Source organism: Periplaneta americana, chromosome 16, assembly GCF_040183065.1.
Source record: "Periplaneta americana isolate PAMFEO1 chromosome 16, P.americana_PAMFEO1_priV1, whole genome shotgun sequence".
NCBI classification, from domain to species: domain Eukaryota; kingdom Metazoa; phylum Arthropoda; class Insecta; order Blattodea; family Blattidae; genus Periplaneta; species Periplaneta americana.
Window position 1 is genome coordinate 119,076,163 of NC_091132.1, and position 6,317 is coordinate 119,082,479.

The 6,317-nt window shown below is 36.0% G+C and overlaps 1 protein-coding gene across 1 annotated transcript in view; it reads right to left on the minus strand.

Moving 5' to 3' along the window:
* The window catches only part of Kal1 (Kallmann syndrome 1), a 146,230-nt gene that overhangs the window by 13,008 nt on the left and 126,905 nt on the right, over positions 1–6,317 (minus strand). The gene's annotated exons all lie outside the window — the stretch shown is intronic.

Below are 6,317 nucleotides of genomic sequence, written 5' to 3' on the forward strand. Positions count from 1 at the left end.
AATTGCTTGGGGGTAATTGTAAACATGTTTTACTATGGTTACATTTCGTACTTTTCAATAATCAAAGAGACCCCCACCCAACTACACTGTAGAGGATTTAGAGAGGGTTATCACAGATGTGAAAAATAGTAACTACAGTTATCGTGAAGCTCAGGAGAGGTACTGAGTTCCTATATCGTCATATATCATAGATTAAAGGGACGAAATGTACCAGTGACCAAAACTGGAGTTGGAAGGAGTAAAGCTCTTTCTTCTGAAACAGAACAAAAAATGTTCAATGTCTGATAGCCTGTGCGAAAATTAGTGTTTACAATTACCCCCTCTCAAAGAAGTAAATGTAAACAGGTGGGGTAAATGTAAACTAGCAATTAAAAGATGAAAAAAGTCGACCTTATTATTTTAAACCCATTTTCAGGGAAAAGAAAGATCTAAAAATAACACAATGTTTCTTTGTCATGCTTACCTTTACTGAGGGTTGTGTAATGTTGAAAAGTGTTTACAATTACCCTGGTCTACTCTATTCACCTTCAAATATCAAAGAAAAGGCTAAATTATCGATTACACCGTTCCTTTCGAGCACTGTAACAGCCAACCCGATGGTGTCCATGAGGAAAAAAAAATATTTACAGATCAACAGTACCCTACTATTCGAAGACGTATAATTTACAAAATACTGATACTTTTGAAATATTAGCAGGAGAAAGAGGAACAATTACGCAATACTCCGTAAACTTTCGAAAGAGTTCAACCTTGATCCAGCTCTGTCCAAGACAGCATCTGTTACTGCTCTGATATGGTCTGTATAATATCTATTAAGTCTTACTTATTCTCTCAATTTTTTTTTTCTGATTGACAAATTCTGAACACTCATGACAATTTAGTACACCTGATTCTGAATGATTCTTTTTTGTAATATATACTTTGTCATTATGATAGCCCCTTAATGGGGGAAATAACATAGTACACAAATAACATACTTATCGGCTCTTTCAATTGTATAGGTTATTCAGCATCGAAATTAAACGAGTGCTATAAATGAGTAATTTTGCCAGGATCTCCATATCAGGAATAGGGCTCTTCTACATGCCGTAATTGTACGAAACGAACCTTCCTTTTAGAGAAATCCATGCTTCGGATTTTATGCCGTCTAAAATCGCCTGTTTCTGCATATTTTGAACCAGCGAACTTAGGGTTTAATAGCTGTCATGGTATGCGTTAGATCACGAAGGGTAACATAATACTTACTTACTGGCTTTTAAGGAACCTGGAGGTTCATTGCCGCCCTCACATAGGCCCGCCATAGGTCCCTATCCTGAGCAAGATTAATCCAGTCTCTACCACCATATCCCAACTGCCTCAAATCCATTTTAATATTATCCTCCCATCAACGTCTCGGTCTCCCCAAAGATCTTTTTCCCTCTGACCTCCCAACTAACACTCTATATGCATTTCTGGATTCGCCCATACGTGCTACATGCCCTGCCCATCTCAAACGTCTGGATTTAATGTTCCTAATTATGTCAGGTGAAGAATACAATATGTGCAGTTCTGTGTTGTGTAATTTTAACATAATAATAATAATAATAATAATAATAATAATAATAATAATAATAATAATAATAATAATAATAATAATAATAATAATAAACGACTTCTGTAACAATCTGCAGGGTTTATCTCACTTGGAGAGCTAGTCCAAATGCGCCTAATATTAAGTACCGGTAGTGGACTACTGTTGTACATAATTTTAAAGTTATATGTGCTAAGGAAATCCGTAGATAAAACGTTTTTCAACTATTTTCTCAGACCTGCATATTTTCAATGGCTGTGCTGGTCGCAATATTCTTCCTAGCTTTCTCCAATAAAATTGTCTCGAACACGCGATGCTCAGGACCGTGCTCCTCCCACAGTCTCCTTGAAGAAGTCGCACCATCGTTTTTTTGATCTGCCTCGACCCTCGTAGGTGCATAGATCTATCTAGACTGCTCCAGTCTCAGCAAATGTCCACTCCATTTCCGTTTCAGCTTCAAGGCTATTCATATCTGTCCGTTTCATAACTTTTAGTTTCCTGATTTCACTCCTCATGCGTCAGTAGTAGAATATCTACTGTCATCTCTGTTTTGTTGACTAACTTGTGCATCCTTCTTTGCTTGTTTGTTAAATACCAAGTTCAACAACCATTGAGAAGAAAGAGATTTTAGTATTTTTATGTAAAATTATTTTGCGTTAATATTATTCGTAACAGGGTCATTCCAAACAAAAATTTTAAGAATATGCCAGCGATGTCGTGATTTTTTTTTGGGTTTTTAATATAATAATGTTATTATGAAAATAAATTAAACTGCCAACTATGACCGCCATATCATTAATATTTTAGTCATACGAATGACTGAAAAAATGGGTGGCAGTTACATGCTATCCATCATCTAAAATATTCTAGACCCCCTATATGAAGTGTCATCGAAACTAAACAGACGCCATTGTAAACCCGAATAACCATATTTTAATACCTTACAGACTAATCCGAATAATAGTAAGGAATGCTCATAAAAACGCCTCATTGAAAAAAAGAAATAGTTTTATATTCCAATGCAACAAATTAAATTCATGCGAATTTCATTCGTATTAAAGAAAATCTTATTCCTAATCCATCTCCCAAGTTTTATGACATAATCTAAAAAAAAACCTATAAATAATTAAATTTAAAAATTATTAATCTTTTTTCCGACGGTCGAAAATCGCTTGCTGTGTGTGGCGGTCGCAGCGTTCGCGAGACTTCATAACGATGAGTAATCTCAAACGTCCGTCTCCCTGACCTTGATCGCGCAACATTCTGTACGACGGGACAGCCTATCTACTGAGCTCCTTTGTTCCGGTGAGTTATTTGTATTAAAACCTGACATGATATTTAAGTCAGCATTCTGAAATTTTCACAGTGGAATCAATATACCCTAAAGAATTAAACACATGTTCTTTCGTCTACAAAAATGAGGTGCATTTTGTGTTCTTAATTTTTTAAAATTATTTTACGGTGGGTAACAATTAAACAAATGATGTACATTTTTTTTCATTTTAAGGGCATTTATAAACAAGGCTCTCCTTTTTCGAATTGGATTGAAATCATTTTTCCAGCTTCCTTTACATAGTAAGAAAACTTCAATGAATGAAACCGTGTTCTTTGTTAAACCAATATTTTAAATTCTGATTGCTGCCAAACTATGAAGAATATAAATATAATATTGTGTGAAATTCATATTTAGAACATACAAAATAACCTACTAAAATATTTTTAACTTTTGAGACATCGTGGTTCAAAAACATACTTTTTTTTTTTTGGAATGACCCAACATGATAAGGATCTTAATTGTTGCGAAACGCATTAAACGTGCAAGACTTTTTTTATTTTCTTCAAGGATCCTTGGATTGTTGACTATTTGGCCTCAAGCGTCCTACTCTAAATCGTTAAAAATCGTGCAACTCTAAACTTACCCATTTTTAATGTTACATTTGGTGAAAAATGAGCCGAATATACGTCATGCGAAAATGATTATTATTATTAATGTGAAAATGGTGGAATGATGATAGAAAAAACGGAAGTAGACCTACTCCCCGAAAATCTGCCCTTAAAATAAAAACTATTTTCTAACACAAATACGTATAACTTGATCTATCCTGGTCTTGAACCGGATAGGCAGCTGGGAAAACCGATGCTCTATCCGTCTATATTGTATAATGCTGTAGGGAGAGAGACTTATAATTCTTCTAAACAAACAAGAAATAAACATTTCAAATTTATTTCCTTCAATTGCGAAGGATGTATCGTGATTTTTCCTCTCACATATTTCCAAGAAAATGATGACGAAATGTCAATATCCACCTGAGTAACATTAGCACACACTGAGCTCTGAGAACAAGGCTTCTGTATTTTTAGAGCAGGTGACATGGCATAATTGTCAGACCACAAACATATTATGAGGCAGTCCCGTTATTGGGAAAGCTGAAAGAGTGTCTTTCTAATATATATATATATATATATATATATATATATATATATATATATATATATATATATATAAGAGACACTACGCAGTAACACGTCTTCGTTATTTCAACAAAAAATATTATGGGATTTTTCCATGTCTCTTGTCCATTGATTCTTTCCCACATCGTAATGGATCTTTCACATTCATTTAATTCAAGACTGGCATACAGACAAAGTCTTTATAACAAAATTATTAGCAGACAATCCAATCTGTTTTTCTCTTTTAACGTCTTTTTCGAATTACATACGCTCAGAATCCTAAACCTTTTTTCGTTAAATATCATCTCGCTATCACCAATTCCATCGAAGTTAAAGAACCTAGAACTTGGACTCTCACTCTGAGAGAGGAACATAGGTTCAGGGTGTTTGAGAATAAGGTGCTAAGGAAAATATTTGGGGCTAAGCGGGATGAAGTTACAGGAGAATGGAGAAAGTTACACAACACAGAACTGCACGCATTGTATTCTTCACCTGACATAATTAGGAACATAAAATCGAGACGTTTGAGATGGGCAGGGCATGTAGCACGTATGGGCGAATCCAGAAATGCATATAGAGTGTTAGTTGGGAGACCGGAGGGAAAAAGACCTTTAGGGAGGCCGAGACGTAGATGGGAGGATAATATTAAAATGGATTTGAGGGATGTGGGGTATGATGATAGAGACTGGATTAATCTTGCACAGGATAGGGACCGCTGGCGGGCTTATGTGAGGGCGGCAATGAACCTTCGGGTTCCTTAAAAGCCATTTGTAAGTATGTAAGTATTTCATACAGCGTTTTTAACCGAATAAATAAAAGACCTTACTTCATCAGTTGATTGACGAATATCAAGGGTTTTGCTGTTAGCAACGATAATTCTTTTAATAATAAGGCATAAGTATCTTTCCTTTTATCTTTGTTTTAGCTGCACTAAAAAAATTCGCAACTAAAAATGAAATTAATTTATATACATGTATTTAGCCAATGTTCCATCTCTGCTAGCAAAAATGTTTTTCAGTCAATATTAACTTCACAGCCTCATATAAGTTTATTCGACATAGATAAACAAAAAAGTTGTCTGCCAGTTTTTGCAGTAGATCGCCATTGTGTGCTTGTATGTAAAATACAGATTAATGTATTTTTGCTCTGAAAACACCTTGTGCGACAAACATAGCGTAAATCTTTAAGATATTGGAATGAATGGGAATAGAAACATTTAAAAGTTATTTTTAGTAGGTTATTTTACGACGCTTTATCAACATCTAAGGTTATTTAGCGTCTGAATGTGATGAAGGTGATAATGCCAGTGAAATGAGTCCGGGGTCCAGCACCGAAAGTTACCCTTGCGCTGTAGAAGTGACACTGGTAAACTCGCCCTGGTGTAACAGAGCAACATGCTAAAGCCAAGAAGGTTTTAATGTGGAAAATGCCGAGATTCGTGTGCGGGAAGGAGATGCAGGAGATAGGAGAAGGGAGATATAGGAGAAATGCAACGGAAACCGAAATCCGTTACGGAAGATAGGCGTTGGGGATCGTGCAGTCACCATCTGCTGAGGAAACTAGAAATGTAGGGTTAAACACAATCACTTATATTCAGAATGAGGTCGGCAAACATTCCCTACCCCGAACAAATTTTAGGCCAAGGACAAACTTTGAAAAGAAGAATGCACAATCTTCCCCGCATTATGATCTCAGGACCAATCAGACTATATTTTATTAGAGTCATCTCACAATTGGCTAGTCTCCTAAATTCAGACAACTCATTTTGCTTTTGATTTTCCGTGCTTTTCTTAAAGTGCTAAGGCAAATGTCGGGATGCACCCTCAAATAAATGGCCTGAAAAAAAAACCCTGATAATTATAAGTTATAAAACAGTTATACAGGGTGTTCCCGGGCTAGTGTTACAAATTTTCAGGGATGATGGGGAAGGGCACATGTATCAATTTGAGATAAGGAACCCTGGTCCAGAAATGACTGAGTCCAAAGTTACAAGCAAAAATAGTTCTGTGGAAATGAAATAATTTTACTCCTCTGTACACCTTATTTATGTGTATTTATCTGTACATCTTACACATACTGTATTCATCTGACGTTGTTTACGTTGTCTACTTACAGTATTCCATTCAGTGCGCTGTCTGAGGGATGGGGACAGGAAACTACACTAAAGCAATGCAGATAGCATAATGTGTAACGGACATGGTCGGTCCTGATATGCACGTCTGTAGACAGCAGTGTATGTGTACAAGTTGCAGTGTCCAGTCGATCAGTCCTAGTGAAATGGAGGAGTACACGAGAG